At 40.3% G+C, this 20,618-nt stretch overlaps 1 protein-coding gene across 4 annotated transcripts in view; it reads right to left on the bottom strand.

The window, feature by feature from the left end:
• Positions 1 to 18,225, bottom strand: part of AKAP11 (A-kinase anchoring protein 11) — a 78,485-nt gene extending 60,260 nt beyond the window's left edge. For 2 of the 4 annotated variants that reach the window (XM_036757514.1, XM_036757513.1), the window contains exons 1-2: positions 18,134 to 18,211; positions 6,572 to 6,682 (exon numbers count right to left, since the gene is read on the bottom strand). The gene's annotated coding sequence lies outside the window, so the exon portion shown is untranslated. Of the gene's footprint in view, positions 1 to 6,571; positions 6,683 to 18,133 lie in introns of all 4 variants that reach the window. The other 2 variants (XM_036757511.1, XM_036757512.1) reach the window with 2 other exon arrangements.
• Positions 18,226 to 20,618: the final 2,393 nt, after the last annotated feature.

A 20,618-nucleotide genomic window follows, 5' to 3' on the forward strand; every position in this document is an offset into this window, starting at 1 on the left:
AGACCCCAAAAGACACAAACTTATAAAAGGAAAAGAGTTCTCACAAAAAAAAAATCTGTAGGTAATCTAAGTATAAACACAGCTAAAGAACCAATCAAGAATATTTTATAGGGTTTGGAGTGGTTGGGAATATTGAATATAAAACCAAACAAAATAAAGGGACTTCTAAAAAAAAATCACACATATAGATGAACAATTAGAAAAAACTGTTAGGAACCAGATACCGTAAAATTGGTTTTGGGAAGTGTGAAATCAAACTGCAGAGCCCAAAGTAATATAACAGCAACAACAGAAAAAAGGAACAGACATAACAAGCTGTCAGATGAGGCGATGCCAAAATCAAGTTCAAAGCCAAAACTGAAACCAAAAATTTAATAACTATTCTGATCAAGGATATGGAAATTACAACAGTGCCTACGACGGTGATAAAATTATAGCAGCTATGATTATACCGTTTATAACTATGGAAACTACGGAGACAAGGTTACATTGTCTACAGTAGTCAATAATGTGTATAGAAACAATGGTATTCCAAAGAAGCAATTAAAAAAAAAACTTGGAGGAAACAGCAACTTATCTTGCAGGACAGCACTGAATAGAAATTAAAATTTAGTTTAGCTTTCGTACTTTTATTTTGTCTTTTGCCATCTGTTAGGACAAATGTGTTTTTTGTGCTCTGCCGTCTGTTATGACAAATGTGGTTTTCTGTTCTCATACAACTTTCATTTGTATAATTTAATATGATCATAGATCTAAAACTGGATGGGACCACACATGGTGGTGTGCGCTTGTGTGTGCTCTATTACTAAGTATCCTATGTCCAGAATGGGAGGAAAGCTGCTGAGTCTTGTGGGTAGATTCTCTTCGATGAACTTACGGGAGGATATGTACAAGAGCTACATAAGGCAGACAACGTTCATAAGTTGTGACCTTCCTCACTGAAGGGAATACCTATATGGATGAAATAACAATCCTTTTTGAGTTTCTGAATAACAGATATTAAGACTGAGAAACACTGTAGTATTCCTTGCCTAGAGTAAACTAGATCTTGATCTCAATTCTTTGTTCTGCTTTTATCCACTATAGCTTGATTCCTTTTCAACTGAAACATGAGTCTGAGTTGGAGAAGGCAGGTTGGCAGTTTGTCTTCTTTAAAAGTCATTCGACTCCCCTGGGGAGTGGTAATAACAGATTTTGCAAATGAACTAAGGTTGAAGTTTTTATTTGATGGCTGGAGATGAGACAAAAGGGCCAAAGATCCCAAGTAATCCCAGGGGAAAAAGGTTAGATTTATAGCCATTTATAGGCAATGGTGACATGGCAAATACTGACTTTGATATTCATGATAGCTGAAAATGAGTACCTTTTTATGTTTTCTGCAGGTTCTATATAGCTTCATGCCAGTGTTTAAACTTAAAGGCTGGTTTTAAGGTTACTGTAGGCAACAAAAGAAATGAAAATACACAATTTGGATCATTTGGACAAATTGACTTTAATTAAACAAAAATACATTATGCTCCTAAGGTGGGTGTAAGGAGCATAAAAATATATGAGATTACTTTGTCATGATTCCAAATTGTTTTCAGTAACAGCTGAATTGCTTCACAGTTCCATCAAAAATAAGTATATCTGTCTTCCAACAACTTATTTTTGTTGGGCACTGTTTGTTATTCTATTAAAGAATGTATTGAGCATTACTTACATTGTAAATGCGTTCTTGCCGAATTTTTTCCTTTTTGTTTTCATGTGGGAGGTGGGTATGTAGTTTTGTTAGGATTCTAAATTATAGTTTTTATGAAAAGTTTATTCCACATTTAGACCACTTTCCCTGTCCTGCTATTGTTTCCATCAAGGTTCTATTCCTTTTCTCCATACTAGCATAGAGGCATCATAGAGTTCTTGAAAACTGAACTAATAAGAACATGGGCGGTACAGAAGAAGGAGCACCAGATTTAGAGTTAGGACCTGGCTATATTGAAAATGACTTTAACATCAAGATACAAAGGCAACATGGTATATGAGGCATAGTAGGCAATTAGCAAATGTTTGCTGGTAGATTAATCATCTGTTCTCTGGGACCAAGACTAGTGATTATAATTAATCTGAATTCAGCTGCTTTTTCAGTCTGGTTGCTTACATTATTGTGATCGTTGGGTTTCTTCTGCTTACTTTATAAATTCAGACAAAGTCTGTCCCTAGTTCTCTGAATTCCTCATTTCTGTCACTTCTCACAGCACAACAGAATTCCTTTATCATGTCCATCATCATACAATTTTTTCAGCCATTCCCTAACTGACGAGCCCTCACTTTGTTTCCAGATGATATAAACATTTTGATATATGTGGGACTTTTTGTTCCATCTTTGGCTTCCTTGGGGTCAAAATAGGATCATTCTTCCACATAATCCAAATTGTTTTTCAGAACAGTTAGACCATTTCAAAGCAGTGCATTAATGTTGTTCTCATTCCACAGCCCTTTCCAATGTTGAAGCAATATCGTTCATAATCTTCCATCATTCATGTCTGTAACATTTTGCAAATAAACTTATATCCCAAATCTGTGTTGCCCTTCACTGCTATCTCTCTCTACTTAACAATTAGGTCAAGGGTTCATTAGAGCATTTGGGGGGGGGGGCCATATCCACTAGAATGCAAGCTCCTTGTAGTTAGGCCTTTTTCTTCCTTTTCTTTGTATCCCTAGCATTTGGCACAGAGCCTAGCACATATTGCATACTTTGTTAACTAATTATGGCAGATTTATGTCAGCCAAATTTCTTTATAAAATTATTATAATTTGTATGCTTTCATTCACTCACAGCCCTTTATTCACCATCAATTTGTTTAAATACATCAGAATAGAAAGGAGTATTTTTTTTCCAGCTTATTAGCTTTGATCTTTGCTCTGACAAGTCAGTGGTCTATATAAAGACTGCTGACTCAGGAATAAGTCCCACATTTGTAATAAGTCATTCCTCCTCAGTTAAAATATGATCTATTTCATCTTTTATATTGGTATTCGATGCTCCACCTTGATCAGTGCCTTCTCAATCTTTTCTTGAAGAAAATATTTATGATGAATAGGGAAAAGGTTGCTGTGTATTCAACTAGTGTTTAGCCTCTCTCATTCTTTACTCCTGATCCATATTTTTAATTGTCTACTTCCATTCTCACTTTCAAATGGAAATCAAATTATGCAGGGGGACTAAGAAAACAACTAAGAAACTAAGAAAACAATTTCCACAACTACAATATTGAAAAGGCAAACTATGAAAGATTTAAGAACTATGATCTATACAATAACTAATTATGATTCCAGAAAACTGATTCATATTTCCCACTTCTTGGGAGAAAAATGATGGACCAGAGGTACAGACTGAGAATACCTCCATATCTTCAAACATGACCAGTATGAACCTGGTTTTTTTGTGTAATTATACTACAAAGGAAGCTTTCTATGGTGGGGGATGGGAGTAATAATAACGGCACTAAAAAAGTAAAAAGTATTAATGAATCATCTAAGAAATAAACAGAATAGAACAAAATTAAGTATAGAAGGGAACACAGATAAGTGAGAGATAAGTGAGAAAACTACCATGTTAAAGTATGTCCCAAAAAAAGCTACACACAATGAAGAAGCACAGAATTAACTACACGACGTACACAATTCTGTACTTTGTGTAAGGAAATGTTCATGTTGACACGTCAATTTTATAATAAAAAGGAAAAAATAAAGGAGCCAACAACAACAATTTAGAAAAATTGAACACCAAATGGTCGGCCTGCCGGCGATAAGCCTCTGCACTTAGCTTGACAGAGTTTGCTGCCAGAACCGCATGTGAAGCCTTTCCAGTACGGCAGACCCTTTCAGAGTTTGCCTTTCACCGACAAAGTCCTTGTGATCCCAAGGTAAACTCCAAGCCACGATGAGGCACTGAATTTGGACTCTGGAAGTTCTTTTCTGTGAAATTCTACCTGCTCTATTCAAATCACAGGTCAAGCTATGGGAAGGGAGGGAGGTAGAGGGGAAGGAAGGAAAAGGGGAAAAGAGATGGAGGAAGGAGGGAAGGAGGGAGGGAAGGCAAGGGAAAGAAGGAAGAGAAGGGGGAAGAGGAGAGAAGGAAGGGGAGGGAAAGCAGAAAAGGAGGAAAGGAAAAGGAGGAGGGAAACTAGGAGTAAGGAGAAAGAAGGGGAGGGAGGAAGAGGATGGAGACAAGGGCTGAGGGAAGGAAGGGGAGAGAAGGGAGGAAAAGAGGGAGAGAGGGAAAGGAGAAGGGAAACTGAGAGGGAAGGAAAGAGGGAAGAAGGGAGACTGGGTGGGACTTTAGTGGCAAAGTGCCCCCACTCAGGATCTTCAGTAGCTGTGACTGTAACCCCTGCAAGAGCAGTGGCCAAGCTGTATTTACAGGCTGCAACCCCACAGGATGATAGTGCCAAGAACTGGGCTGGAAGCACTGCTATTCTTCAAGTTCCTGCGTTCATCAGTATGAGGGGAGATGTTGGTCAAGGTAATAGGCATGGTTTGATCTGCCTAGCACCACATGCTACCTACTGCAACTCCCTTGTGGTGCCTTATTGCTTCAGGTAGTCTGGTTTACCTGGTGCGTGCGTGCGTGTGTGTGTGTGTGTGTGTGTGTGTGTGTGTGTGTAGAGGAGGAGATGGGTAAGACAGAACTGGTTGGTAATTAGTAGGAGTGGTTTACCCCCTTCTCCCAGGGGTTGCTATCCCAGATTATAAGGGCTGGGCTAAAAGCAGATCATTGGTCTAAGAGGTACTGTCATTTTCAGAGCTTTTTTGCTTACCTGTCTATTAGTAGTAGTTGCTGCTAGCAGTAATGAAAGTAGAGCCCTTCTCTGCAAGGATGTCTCCCCTCAATTGTGGCTACAGGGGCTGAGCTGTAAGCCTGTCTGGTGGTTTAAGGGGCACTGTTGTTCCTAAGGCTCTTGGGTTCAGTCTTTGCACACTGTCTCCATCAGTATTTGAGGGGACATAGTAGTCGAGGAGCCGGTGGGGGTATGACTTGCCTAGTATGTGCTCCCTCCTGCTTCTCCCTCAGGGTATCTTGTTGTTACCTATATATCCCATCTGTTTGTTCTTAATGCTTTAATATATTTCTTCTGCTACTATCACACCAGCACTCTCCCAGACTCCAGACTTTTGATCTATGTGCTAAGAGTTGATAGGCAAGTCAATTGCTTGAAACAAAGAAGGGATTTAACCAGAGATAGTATTATAAGTTAATGGGGCACAGTAAATAAGATTGCCCGGCTTGGAATCAAGAAGACCTGATTTCAAATTTGGCCTCATACATTTACTAGTTAATTATTTCCTCATCTGTCAAATAGGAATAATAGTAGCACCCATCTCCTAAGGCTGTTGTAAGAATCAAATGAGATAATAATTGTAATGCACTTAACACAGTGCCTGGCACACAGTAAGTGCTATATAAATGTTAGCTTGTTTATCTTTGTTAAGTGACACACAATCTTTTCTTGCCACAACCCATAAAATGGACACCAACAAAGCACTGGGATCTTACAGAACTAAAGACATAGTGCCAATGTTTAAAAAAATAAAATAAAATATATGAAAACATCACATTTATATCAGGTAACACACCTATAAGTGGAAATGAGGGAAATCACATCTGGTTTTCCAATAGAAAGACTACCCTTGATGGGGCGAATTTGCTGCCCAAGAGTCTGAATGTGAATTTTTAATAGCGATGACAACAAACAGTATATTAAGTCAATAATAAATAATATGCCATCAGCTATATATATAAAAATTGTTTAAACTAAATATGTATTTTTGCTTGTTTCAGAAGTTGATTCAGGAATAAGAATAAGGTCAAAGGCTTACAGACTACTCATGCCTATATGTTATGAATACTTTCTTCAATGAGAAGGTGTCAAATTCATGGCCTCCCAAGCGTGGCAGAACTAGGTTAAAATGTAACTTGAAATATTTAACAAAATACTAATATAATAGAACAAAGATAATGTCAACTTGTGGTTTTCTAAGTCAATATACAGATGCAGAGATTTGTTTCTATTTGAGTCTGACATCACTTATGTAGCTCTCAAACAATCCAAACCTTTCCAACCTGTTCAACTCTTGTTCATGATAACCTATAAATTCCCCATAGAGGGGCTCCAACTGGATGCAGGATTTCCTCTATGACCCAATGATCCTGAATTTTCATGGATACCAGTGGAGGATAGCAATGGCCCACCAGCCATCACTCATTCTTACTATATGTTCAGACCACCTCCTTTTCTAGTCAGTCACACTTCTCCTATGGTATCCTTTTGCGCTACAATCTATTCATGATGTAAATGAGATTTTCCTTTTGGGTGACAAATTTAATTCTTTGGAGACTGATATTCCATAACTGCTAGTCATACAGAATCAGTGGAAGAAAAATGATTTTTTAAAAAATGAACTATCAATCAAAAAGAATTTAAAATGGTCTTTCTCATCTATGTAAAATCTTTATGAGAATAATTTACACAGGTATTAAAATTATCATCAATGAAAACGTGAAGAGGGAACATGCAAGGCTTTCACAAACCAGGCAATGGGATGCAGTGCAGAGGGGTAGGTCTGGAGTTTGAGGACCTGGGGTCCAGCTCAGCAGAGAAAACAGGTCACCAAACAACTTCACCAGAAGACATCAGCAGCTCTGAAAGGAAACAAGAAAAAGAAAAAATAGAGGAAAGTTCTAGCATGGATGCAGCCATAGGAGTTTAATTCACTTGGCTAGGTATTCCCAGCTATATGCATACCCTACAAGTGTGCTCCCTGTATGAATCTCCTTTCCCATTGTTAATGTAGTTATCTGTGAGAAAGTATGCTCCTATATGTACTGGAAAAGGTTTCTTCTCACTAATTTTCCTACATTATTTAATCATGTTTTTGCTTTTAAGAAAACTATTAAGACAAGTTCAAATCCCAGCTGTGCCTCTTACTGCTTAGTCACAATGCCTTTAACCCCTAAGTTCTTTCATCTTTAAAAGGAAGAGAAGACTAGATGACGTTTTCCCCTCCAGGTTCAAAATTTTTTAATTTATTATTTATTTTTAACAATCTTTTCTTTTTAAACTGAGTTGCAAATTCTCTGCCTCCCTCCCACAACCTCCAACACTCACTGAGAAGGCAAGCAATGTGATATCAATTATACATGTGAAATCACGCAAAACATATTTCTATGTTAGCAGTATTTCCAAAAAGAACCAAAAAAAAGTAAAAGTGAGACAATCATACTTCAATTTGCACTCAAAATTCATCAGTTCTCTCTATAAAGATGAATAGCATTTTTTCATCAGGAGTCCTTTGGAATTTTTTGGATCACTGCATTGATCAGAGTAGCCAAGTCTTTTACAATTGATCATTATTACAACATTGCTGTTACTGTGCACAGTGATCTCTCAGTTCTTCTCACTTCACTTTGCATCAGTTCATATAAGTCTTACCATGTCTTTCTGAAACCACCCCCCTCACTATTTCTTACATAACATCACAATCATATGCTAGAACTTGTTCAGTCATTCCCCAATTGATGAGCATCCCCTCAATTTCCAATTCTTTATCACCACAAAAAGAGTGGCTATAAATATTTTTGTACATACAGGCGCTTTTGCTTTTCCTGTGGTCTCTTTTGGATACTAACATAGACATGATACTGCTGGATCAAAAGACTTTCTAGCCACTTAGGACTAGTTCCAAATCGTACTCCAGAATAATTGGACCAGTTCACAACTCCACCAATAATTCATTAATGTACCTATTTTCCTTCATCCTCTACAGCATTTATCATTTCTAGTAAGTGTGAGATGGTACTTCAGAGTTGTATTAATTTGCCTTTCCCTAATCAACAGTGATTAGAGCATTTTTTTCATATTATTATAGATAGCTTTGATTTCTTCTTCTGAAAGCCGCCTATTCATATCCTTTGACCATTTATCAACTGGGGCTATTTCATTTTTATAAATGACTCAGCTCCCTATATATTTGAGAAATGAGGCCTTAATCTGAGAAACTCGCTGTTTAATTTTATTATATTACTTCATCATCTATGGTAACTTTTAACAAAATATAGTTTCCCTGATTATCTCTTTTAATTAGGTCTATTTCTGCCTTTGCTTTGTCTGAGATCATGATTGCTACCCCTGCTTTTTTTTTTACTTCAGCTAATGCATATTAGATTCTGTTAGCACCTTTTATTTTAACTCTGTGTGCCTTTTTGTTTCAAGTGTATCTCTTGTAAACAACATATTGTTGGATTTTAGTTTCTAATCCATTCTTCTGCTTCCATTTTATGGAGGAGTTAATCCCATTAATATTCACAATTATGATTATTAATTGAATATTTCCTTCCATTCCATTGTCTTCTTCTTCCCCTCCCTCCCCCCCACTCTAACTCTATAAACACACACACACACACACACACACACACACACACACACACACACGTCCCTTCACCTCTCATCCCTCCTCAAAAGTCTATTTTGCTTCTAAGCACTGCCTCCCTTAATAAGCCCTCTCCTTTATCATCCCTCCATGTTCTCTGATCCCCTTTCCCCACTACTTCCCTGTTCACCAAGTTTCATTTCTATACACAACCTGAGTTTGGATATATAGTCTTCCTTATGTGAACCCATTCCAATGAGAGTGAGGTTCAAGTACTGCCTGCCACACTCCCTCATTTGCTCCTCCATTATAAAAGCTCTTCCTTACACATCTCTTTGATGTGAGAAAATTTTCCCCATTCTACCTCTCTCTACCCCTTCTCCCAGTGCATCCTTCTTTCTCACCCCTTCATTTTTTTTGGCATGCAATCTAACATAATTGACTCATACCCATGCCCTTGGTATGTGTAGCCTCCTCCTAACTGCCCTAATAATGATAAAGTTCTTAAGAGTTACATGTATCATCTTCTTATATAGGAATGTAAACAGTTTAACTTTGTTGAGTCCTTTATGATTATTCTTTCATGTTTACCTTTCTATGCTTCTCTTGAATATTGTATTTGAAAGTCAAATTTTCTATTTAGCTCTGACCTTTTCATCAGGAATGATTGAAAGACCTCTATTTCATTAAATATCCACTTTCCCCCTGAAAAATTACATTCAATTTTGCTGAATGATTCTCAGTTGTAATCCTAGCTCCTTTGCCTTCCAGAATATTGTATTCCAAGCCCTCTGCTCCTTTAACACAGAAGTTGCTAAATCTTGTGTAATCCTGTCTATGGGTCCACAGTATTTGAATGGTTTCTTTCTGACCGCTTGAAGTATTTTCTCTTTGACCCAGGAGCTCTGGAGTTTGGCTAAAATATTGTTAGGAGTTTTCATTTTAGGATCTCTTTCAGGACATGATAGGTAGATTCTTTCCATTTCTATTTTGTTCTCTGGATCTAAGATATCAGGGCAGTTTTCCTCAATAATTTCTTGAAAGATGATGTCTAATCTCTTTCTTTGATCATGGCTTTGAGGTAATTCAATAATTCTTAAATTATCTCTCCTTGATCTATTTTCCAAGTCAGTTGTTTTTCCAATGAGATATTTCACATTTTCTTCTATTTTTTCCTTCTGTTAACTTTGTTTGATTGCTTCTTGATGTCTCATGGAGTCAGCAGCTTCTACTTGCCCAATCCTAATTTTTAAGCAGGTTTTTTTTTCAGGGAGATTTTGTACCTCTTTTTTCATTTGGCCAATTCTTCCTTTTTAAGGAGTTCTTTTCTTCAATGAATTTTTATGACTCTTTTACTATTAGACCAATTCTGTTTTTTAAGGTGTTGCTTTCTTTAGTATTTTTTATACTTTTCATAATTTTCTTGCATCACTCTCATTTCCTTTCCCAATTTTTCCTCTACCACTCTTATCTCTTTACCTCTTCCAGGAATTTTTGCTGGCCTTGACTCTAACTAGCATTTTTCTTTGAGTCTTTTTTTGTAGCTGTTTTCACATTGTTGTGTTCTTCTGAGTTTATGTCATGGTATCCCATGCCACCTAGCTTTTAAAGATCAAGTTCTTTTTTTGTTATTTGCTCATTTTTCCAGCTCATTTCTTGACTATGAACTTTATATTAAAACTGGGCTCTCCTCACATGGGGGGAGGGAGCGGCAGAAAGCAACATCTCAAGATTTAAGCTTTTTTGTGCTACTTTCAGAGCTAATTCTGGAGGGGTCTGTACACTTTTGTTGCTTCCAAGGTGGCATGACCCTGGAGAGGTATGGTCAAGTTTTCCCAGTCAAGCTCCGGTCTTTACTAAAAAACAGGCCCCTAGTTCCCTGCAGCCACAAGTTCTAGCACACCTCTCTGCTTTGGTACTGTGAACAGGGCTCCTACTCCCTTGTGATCAACCCACCAGAACTCCTCTCCACCCTGCAACTATGACCCAGAACTACATATGAACAATAGGTTTGCCCATCAGCACCAGCTATACCCAGTGTCAGCAAAGGGTCCCCTGTAATCTCTTTCTAAGCCACTGTCTGATGCCCTCACCATCTCTAGGCTGATGGCTCCCAAAGCTGCTGCAGCTCCTGGTCACTCATATATGGGTTCCAGAGGAACCTCCACCCCAGTTTTACAGATTTCTCCTGCCTACCTCTTTAGTTTTCTTGTGCCAGAAAAATCTCACCCTGACTTTTTGTTAGTTCTGCTACTCCAAAATTTGAGTTGAGGCATTATTTTAAAGTAGTTTGGAGGGGAATGCTGGGAGAGTTCAGCTGGGTTTGCCCCAATCTGCCTTCTTATAGATGACTTAGATCTAACATCTCTTCTACCTCTAATTAAAATCCTATGATATTATACCAGAAACCAGTCTTCACAGTCACACAACTGACTAAAAAGTTGAGAGAAGACGAGGTCATATGATGTTTGTTTAACTTTTTTTAAAGGTATTTAATTCAGTAGAGCACAATGTTGTCCTAAAGTAATTCCTCTTAAGCATCTCTCATGCATATGTCAAAACCACTAAATTTAAGATTTACTGAAAGACAGCTTTCTCAGTCTCCTTTGCTGGGTCATCATCTTATATCAGACCCCCTAAGTGTAGGTCCTACCAAAGATTCAGTCTTGGGTCCTCTTTTCTTCTCCCTCTACACTTTTTGTCTTGGTATCAGTTTCCATGAGTTTATCTATCACACCTCTGTAAATGACTCACAGATCCATATAGCCAGTCCCAGTTTCTCCCCTAAACTTCAGTCTCACATCACCAACTGCCAACTGGACATTTCAAACTGAACGTCCTAGAGAAATCTTAAACTTAGCCATGTCCAAAACTGAACTCATTCCTCCTACACTATCCCCTCTTCCAAATTCCCCATTTCTGTTGAAGGTACCAGCACCCTTTCAGTTTCCCAGGTTATCTTAACCTCAGCACTTTTTTAACTCCCTACTCTCACTTCCCTGCCATAGCCAATCAGTTACTCTATCTTGCCATTTCTTCCTCCACAACAGCTCTCACAGCCAGACTTCCTTTCTTTTCATTCACATAACTACCACTTTCAGGTCCTCTTTACCTCTTGCCTACGTCTACAGAGCTATTGTGCTGACCTTGTTGTTGTATGTCTGTGAAACATGTATGGTCTAGCAGTGCCTTGCCAGGAAACTGAATCACTTCCATCTGAATTGTCTTAGGGAGAGTCTGAAGATCACCTGGCAAGATGTGGTACCAGACACTGAGGTCCTTTCTCCATCCAAACTGCCAACCATTTAAACTCTATCTACTGCAGAGAGTGTAACTCTGATGGACTGCCCACATCGTTCAAATGCCAAACATGTCTGCCTAAAAGACTACTTTACAGAGAATTTACACAAGGCTCATTCAGAGGTCAGAAGAATCAATACAACGATTTGTGTGACATGGGAGACACTGGCAAAGGACCACCCAGCACGGCGTGCCTGCATCCAAGAAGGAACTGTGCTCTATAAGTGACGCAGAATTGCACTAGATAAAAAGACACATGAGATGTGTAAATTTAGAGACATTTCCATTCCACATGTTAATGAGGACAATTTGTGCCCAATTTGTGGTAGAACTTTCCAAGCTCATATTTGTCTTGATCAGCCACAGTTGGACACACTATACATTGACCTCAACATAGTGATATAACTTTAGTCCTCTTTAAGAATGAAAAACAACCAACGAGGTCACTGTGAAGGCTTCCTAACTAGTTTCCCTGCCTCAAGTCTCTCCACATTCTGATCCCCTGTACACACTGCTGTCGAAGTAATGTTCTTCAAAGACCAGGTAACTCTCCTACTCAATTAGGTCCAGTGACTTCCTACTGACTACAGGATAAAATACAAAATCCTCTGTTAAGCCCAATCACCCCAACCAAACTTCACAGCCTCACTGGACATTACTCCTGCATTCATACTTTGTGACCCAGACAATCTGCCCTTCTTGCTGTTCTTTACATACGATATTCTAGATCTTATCTTCACACTTTAGTTCCCCAGCACTTAGCACAGTGCCTGGCATGTAGCTGTTGGCAAAGTGACATCACTCTGATTATGAGTATCAAGCAAAGCATTAAACAGGAAGTTACAGGTTCAACAATTGTGTTTGGCAAAAAGACAAAAATCACAAAGCTAGATACATATGTTTTGTAAAATCTTGCTTTCTCTAGCCTTGTTCCCACTAGACACCCAATACCTCTGGTGACTCAAAAACACATTTTTCCTCCTTTCCCTCTCTTCTGTAATTTTATCATTTCCAAATATCAACCCTCCTAGTACTCTTCCTTCCTTACAACAAAACTCTCATTCTCCCAGAAAGCCCTTCCAGTTCCAAATCCTAGGATTTCTCATACTTAAATAAGCAAATTCAAGAGAATTTAAGAAGAGAGAAAACACTATCATTAGGAGGTTCAACAGGAAAAGTTTCCCAAAGAAAGTGACACCTGATCAAAGCTCTGAAGAAAATGGAGGATTCTCAGAAATGGAAGGCATTGGTCTCCATTTCTCTCCAAAGGCATGGAGGCAGTAAATGCAACACAAAATTCTAAGAACAAGCAGGGAATGGATGGAACAGAGAAAATGAAAGGATATAATGTTAAATCATTCTGGAAAGGTAGGTTACTGAAATAACCTAGGCAAGAAGTAATTACCCTTATTAGAAGGATACTGATGCCCTCAACGAAAAGAGGGAAGTTTGGAGTACAAATAGGATTGTTGAAGATAAGAAATTTCATTTTGGACAGATTGAGTTTGGGATAGAGAGGTCCACCAGGGAGCTAGTGAATGAATGAAAGAGTGTTTAAGTACTTATTATGTGCCAAGCACTGTGGTAAGCTATGGAGATAAAAAGACAAAAAAGGAGACAGTCCTTGCCTTCAAGAAGATTATATCCTAAAAGGGAAGACAATAGACAGGACCACAGGGTAACAAAGCTAAAAAGAGGCCCTAGAGGTAGGTTATCAAGCCTAAATTCCTCATTTTACAGATGAGGAAAGTAGGGTCCAGAAAAGTGAAACGATTTCTCTAAGGTAGGGAAGTGGTGGCCAAGGAAAGGTATTTTGTTTCGGAAAGGTAAAAGGATGGTTAAGAGCAGTTAGAAAGCAGACTAGTATATCCTTACTAGTAGAAATTGATTTGATTGTACTTTTAGAATTAGAAAGAGGGGAGGAAAGGTGGTGGGTACATACACAGCTGTAGGGGGTGACACGGGAAAAGATATCAAGGACTACCTAGATGGAGTGGGCCACAGGAGTCACTCCCCAGTCAGGATGGGGAGGGAGGAACCAGTCCTGGAATTTCAGAGGTGAAACAGTTAAGTCCTCTAAGGTGTCATCTCTGGTTCTAGGGTATAGCACTTGTGAAGAAGATGTCTAGGGAGTAAAAAAGTGATTCTTTTCTAGGTTCAGTTGATTGATGGGATCAGAATTCATACTACAATATGGGAAGCTTTTTTTTCTGAGTTTGCCCACGAAATGGAAAAGAGATAGAGAAATACAGATTGAGGGGACTAAAGGTCAAATGAATGTTCTTTAGAAATGGGACTGATAAGAAAGCAGCCAGCAAAAAAGAAAGATTTTAGATAAATAAAAGGAAAATGATGAATAAATGGACTATCTGCCATAAAACATGAAACCAAAGCACAAGTAGAAGGAAGGCACTGGAGCAAATGAAGAAAGAATGTAGGATGATCAAAGGGATAGTGAGGTACAGAAATGGGGAAAGATGGAGCTCATGATGGATGTACATCATTTTCTTAAAGTAGAAGGTAGGGTTCTCTGCCAAGAGAGAGAAGAGTGAATAGTCTAGTAGGTTTGAGGAAAAGAAGAAAAGATTTGGAATGGCAACATGGAAAGATGTATAGGGTCAACTGGGGAAAAGTAAAAAAAAAAAAAACAGCTTGCAGCAACAGTGAACTGGTTAAGAGTAAGTAACATAAAACATTAGTTGGCAGAGTCAGTAGGGTTGTATGACTTTTTCTAACTGCAGTCAACAACTATTGATTAGATGCCCACAGTGTGTTGGGCACTGTGCTACAGGGTGAGGATACAAAGTATGGCAACAACAGTCCCTGCCCTCAAGGAGTTCATAATCTAAAGAGATAATACAACATGCAAACAAACAACTACGTGCAAACAAGATAAAAACAAGATAAATTGGAGATAATCACAGAGAGAAGAGCACTAATATTAAGGGAGACTAGGAACAGCATGCAAATAGGAGTGAAAAAGGCAAATGGTTAAACCACAGCTGAGGTTTTTTATTGAGTCAAGAGCACCAACAGGACAAGGGGGCATAAGATTGTGGATAGGGAACAGTATATACAATATATAGTCTAAAGTAGTTAACTATAAGGTCGAGACTGCAGAGGGAAGAAAATGAGGGCATGCTAGAAGCAGACCAGAAAAGGAGGGATGGAATGAATGAAGATGGCAATGAAGACAAAGAATATATTTAGGAAGAGTAAAGTAATACAAAGGGAAGGGCAGAAAGATAGGTTTGGAGCAAAGAAAATAATTCTACAATTCTAGATCAAGAAGAGTTATAGGTGATGATGAAATCAAATGTATGACCATTCTTGTGGTTGACACGCAAAGGTACAATTCAGACAAGGCTGAAGATTTCGGAAGACAGGTTGTTTGGGAGGACATCATGTGTATACAATCAAATCATCAAGTAAGAGAACAGGGACTGAGTTAAAAAGGAGACTGAACCAGGGACTTAATTCCTTGAAAAGAGGAGGAAGAAATGAACTGGAGGTTTATAGATGACAACAACAAAAAGCTATATAGTATGATATAGATGAACAGAGTGAACCTTAAAGGAAGATCAATGATGGTAAAGGGAAAGTCTAGAAGAGGCAGAAAGGAACAAGGATCATGGCTACTCATCCTGGCCTGGGGTGTCAGGGCCAGGCAAAACAAAAAGGCAAACAAAGGATTTTATAATTTGTTTCTGGAGTTTGTAAGAGAAAATCAATGGACTTTACTGAATAGAGGGAGGTGACATAGTCAGACCTGTGCTTAAAAGGAAGATCAATGTGACAGCTGAGAGTGGAGGATGGACCGAAGTAGGGAGAGACTTGAGGCAGAGACTAATTGGCAGGCTACTGCAACAGTCCAGACATAAAATGATGAAGGCCTGCAGTGGAGGGAAAGGGGATGTTATGATGTTAAAAGAAATGTTATGAAAGTAGAATCAAAGGTAGAAAGAATAGAACTTGGCAAATGATAGGATGGGGGGAGAGGGAAATGAGAGAAAATGAAGAGTCAAGGATGACACCTGTTGAGAACCTAGCTGAATAGGATTACAGGGTGCAGGGGCATTTTCTCTGGCTCTCCTCCATGCCTGGAAGGCTCTGCCTCCTCCATTCCATCTACTGACTTCCTACTGGCTTCCTTTAAATCCCAAATAAAATCTTACCTTTTACTTTTATTTCTCATTCTATCTTAAGTCTAGTGTCTTCCCTCTATTAGTCCCTATTTATCCCATATATAGTTTGTTTTGTACACATTTGGCTTCCCCATTAGACTGTAAGCTGTTTGAGGGAGTTAACTATCTTTTGTCTCTTTTTGTGTCCACAGCATTTAGTACAGTGCCTAGCACATAGTAAGCACTCAATAATATTTATTAATTTATTCATTAATTGATGAAAGATGCCTACTAAGCATCCAGTTCAACACAAAAAAGGTAAAGAACCACTGGATTAAAGTAATAGTAATGATGACCTGATAATTATAGTCTTTGAAAGCACTTTACAAACATCTCATTTGAGCCTCACAACAGGCCTATGACAAAGGGAAAACAGGTATTATTACAGATCACTGACAAATACACTAGCCTCTCATTTGGCTTTCAAATTGCCCTCTTAAACTACATAACTCTAGCACGCTCACCTGATGGTCCCCTTTAAAATCTAGCATAAAACTATATCTTAAAAAAGATTTTATTTGCAATATAACTTTGTGTTTTCACAGAGCACTCTAAAAACATAAAATCAATATCAACACAATAATTTTAACAAAGTAAATCAAAATAGTTCCCCTATTGCACAACTAAAGAAGCCAACTGGGTAAAACTGTTAAGGAATTTGCCCAAGACTAAACATATGGCAAAGCTGAAAACAGAATTTGGGCTTTTTAAATACTGGGCTTGTAGTCCCTCTTATACTGAGATAACACTATCCAGGATTTCCTTCCACTATTGCTATTTATTATTTTAATGAGCTTAAGAGGATAAATTATCAATAAAAACAGATGACCTTTACATATCATCTTCCATCATATGATATTAGTAATAATCCTGGGAAGGTACATTTCACAGATCAGTAAATCAAGGCTCAAGAACTGACTTGTCCATGGTCCTACATCTTATGTCAGGTATGGGATTTCCAACCCAAGTCTCAGTGGTTTCAGATCCAACTTTTTTTCCCCAGTACATCATGCTGCCTTCCTCCTTACCAAGTAATGTTTAAAGAATCACAGTCGACTCATAAATCTCAAACTAGAACCACCCTCAAGGACCACCTAGTCAAATCCCACTCATTCTATAGAAGAGAAACTGAGACCCAGTGAGGTTATGCGGTTTACTCAAAGTCATACAAATAAGCGTCAGAGGCGGAATTTGAACCCAGGTCCTCTAGCTCCAAAGCCAATTTGCTTTCCACTGTACCACACTTGCCTCCCATAGTGTGAGAGAGACGCTTAAAAGCCTAAAGGATAAACCTGTTCCTTTCATTCTACAAAGGAAGATAGAAGAATTTAGAATTTTGTTTGGTTCTATGTACTAGGTATAATAAAATACCTTCAAATGGCAAGGATTACTGGAATATTGGAGAAGCTGGCGTTTATACAAATGAGTCAGAATGCTCGACAGGAAAAACCAGGTTAAAGTGTGTGCATTGTGGCTAGCGGGAGCAATCTACAGATTGACATCATGACAGCAATGACAGCAAGCAGGGTCCCTTCTAGCGCTGTCACGAACCCAGACCCCCTCTTCCTTAGCGCTGAGCTCAGCCACAGAAGGATGCTCATTGGGGACAAAACCGAGAGGTACCCACGCTCTGCGGCGGCATCCGCAGAGGCTGCTCGGCTGCTCCTGGCAGGAAGAGCCTGCACAACAGGGCTCTGACCAGGTCCCCGGGGGTGGAAAGGGGAGGAGGGGGTGCCTGAAAGCACGAACCCCAAACCAAGAAGACCCCACGTTCTCAGAGCTCGGCCCCCTGGGTGGGTGCGGGGTGTATGGGGGCGGAGGAGGGGAAGGGAAGATGGGGGAGGGGGCTTCTTCCAGCTGCGTCCAAGCTCCCCCCTACCCCCTTCTCCCAGAAGAGCGCCCTCCCCCGCCCCCGCTCGTCTGCAGCGCTTACCCCCCTCCCTCCTGCGGCAGACGGCCCGAAGAGACGCTCAGGAAGGGGCTGCGGCGGAGGCGGCTGCGGCTGCTGCCGCTGACGTTCTAAGCGACTGCGGGACTGGCCCTGCAGGCGCGGAGGGAGAGGGGCTGGACTCGAGTCCAAGGCTGGGAGGGGGATGGGAAGGGGATGGGAGGGGGGCGAAATCCCCTCTCCATCCTCCCCGCCCCTCCCCCTCCCTCATCCCTCACCTACCCTCCCTCCCCCGCCCCGCCCCGCCCCGGCCCCACGATTCCTAAGGCAGAGGGGCCAGCGCGGTGCTCACCTCGGAGCCGCAGCAGCCTCCACTGCTTCCAGACATGTCACCGGCCCCGACGACGACCAACGGCTCCCGCGGAGCGCCCCCACCCGCCCACCTTCCTTCCCTCCCCCCCTCCCTCCCCGCCCCCGCGGCCCGCCCCCGAGCCGCGCACCGGCTTCCGCCGCAGCAGCTCTAGCGCTCGGCTCCGCCTACCGCACCTTCCGCCCCGCCCCAAAGCTGTCGCTCAATCACCTCTCGCGAGAGGAAGAAGGGCAGTTCTCGCGAGATGGCGCATAAGGAGGCGGGGCTAAAGAAAATCCTTTGAAAAAAGGAGAAAATAGAACTTCAGGAGGCCTCCAGCCGTGGTCACGTGATGACGAAGCTGCCTTCCCATTGGCCTGAAGGCTCGCTCAGCCGCAGGGTCTTTAAACCATAGGCTGGCATTTTGCTCTTCTGCTGCATTATGCTCTTTGCGAATGGCCTGCTGGGTGTTTGTGGTGACTGTGCAACCTCTGCCCTGGGTGCTGAATCCAGGCCCGCGCCTACAAGGGAGTTCCCCCCTCCAATCAAATCATTAAGCTTTTATTAAGTGCATATTATGCAGCAGGCACTGTACTAGGCTGCCCTCAATTCAATCCAGTAAACATTTTTTAAGAGCCTACTATGTGCAAGGCTCTGAGCAAAACAGTGGGAGATTGCATTCAACTGATAAGTGATATGTGAACTGATAAGTGAACGGGGAATGTGCAAGATAAACACAGAGAGATGGGGTTGACCATGGGGCAATCAGAAAAGGTTTCTTAAAAGAGGCACCCCTGACAGGAATGATGGCGGTAGGGAGAAAAGAGGATGAGTTTGGCAGGAAAGATGGATCCCACTTTGGACGTATTAAGTTTGAGATGCCCACGGGACATTCCCGTAAAGATGTCAAAGCAACCAGCTGCCGATTCAGACCTGGAACTTGGGAAAGAGATCAGGGTTGGCTGTATAGACCTGGAACCATCTACATGCAAGTGGTCTTTGACTCCTTCCGAGCTAACCAAAGTAGAGAAGGCTCATGACAGAGCCCTAGGGCTAGACTCCCACAAAGGGGCTGAAACATGGGTAATGATCCTACAAAGGAGATGGAAAGACTAAGCATTTATTAAACTCCTATGTGCCTAGTACTGTAATGAGGGATGATACAAAGAAAAAAAAGAAACCCACTTTGCCTTCAAGAACCTTATATTCTACTATTGTGCCATAAGAAATGGGGATGATATGGACTACCTAACAACCTGGAAAAACCTACATGACATAATGCTGAGTGAGCGGAGCAGAGCCAGGAGAACATTGTACACAACCACAGATATATGGATTCCGTGAGGACCAACCCTGACATACTTCGCTCTTCTCAGCAACAAGTAAGGTACAAGGACAACTCCAGGGGACTCACGATGGGGAATGCTATCTACACCCAAAGAAAGAACTGTGAAGTTTGAATGCAGATTGAGGCGCACTACATGCTCGCCTTTTTTCTTCTCTTTTGTTTATGTTTTTGGGGTTTTTTTATTTTTTTTTTGGTTCTGTCTCTTCTTTCTCATGATTCATTCCATTGGTCATAATTCTTCTCCACAACTTGACTAGTGTATAAATTAATTCAATGCGAAGTTATACATGGTAGTTATGAGATTCCGTGCTGTCTTGGGGAGGGAGGGAGGGAGGGGAGAAAATCTGGATCTCAAAATTATGTAGAACCGTGTGTTGTAAACTAAAAATAAAAAAAAAAAATTAAAAAAAAAGAACCTTATATTCTATGGGGAGGTCGAATAGAGACATATACATGTAGGTATATTCAGAACATATAGAAAATGAATACAGAATGGTTTGGGAAGAGAGGGCACCAGTCCTCTCATTTTGCATATGAGAAAACTGAGAACCAAGAGAGTAAACAACTTGCCCATAGCGGCTTAGTCTCTTGACATAGGTAGGTTTTGAATCTCTTGTCCTCTTACTCCAAAGCCAAGGGGTTTTTTGTTGTTTTTTCTTTCTTTCTTACATCAAGCCTAAACTTCCCTCCTTGCAGCTTCTACTTATGAGTCATGGTTCTGCCCTCTGGGGCCAAACAGAATGAGTCTAATCTTCCTTCCACATGACAGACACCCTTTCAGATATTTGAAGATAGTTGTCATGTCCCTGCACATCTTCTTTCATGCCCGTTTCCTTCAAGTGACCCCCATATGTCATGTCTTCAAAGTTCTTTATCATCCTGGTTGCCTCATTACTACCAGATTATCATCCTGGTGTTATCACTCTAGTACACTTTCCATTTTATCAATGTCCTTCCTCAAATGATCATCTAGTCCAGGAGTTTTTAAGCTTTTTTTGATGCCTGGACCCCTGTGGTAGTCTGATGAAGCCTATAAACCACTTCTCAGGACAATATTTTTATTAGTATTGCATAAAATGCAATAAACAATTGCGTAAAATAAAAACACCAGACTGAAAAAAAAATTATATAGAAATAGTT

Source organism: Trichosurus vulpecula, chromosome 4, assembly GCF_011100635.1.
Source record: "Trichosurus vulpecula isolate mTriVul1 chromosome 4, mTriVul1.pri, whole genome shotgun sequence".
In the NCBI taxonomy this organism is placed as follows: domain Eukaryota; kingdom Metazoa; phylum Chordata; class Mammalia; order Diprotodontia; family Phalangeridae; genus Trichosurus; species Trichosurus vulpecula.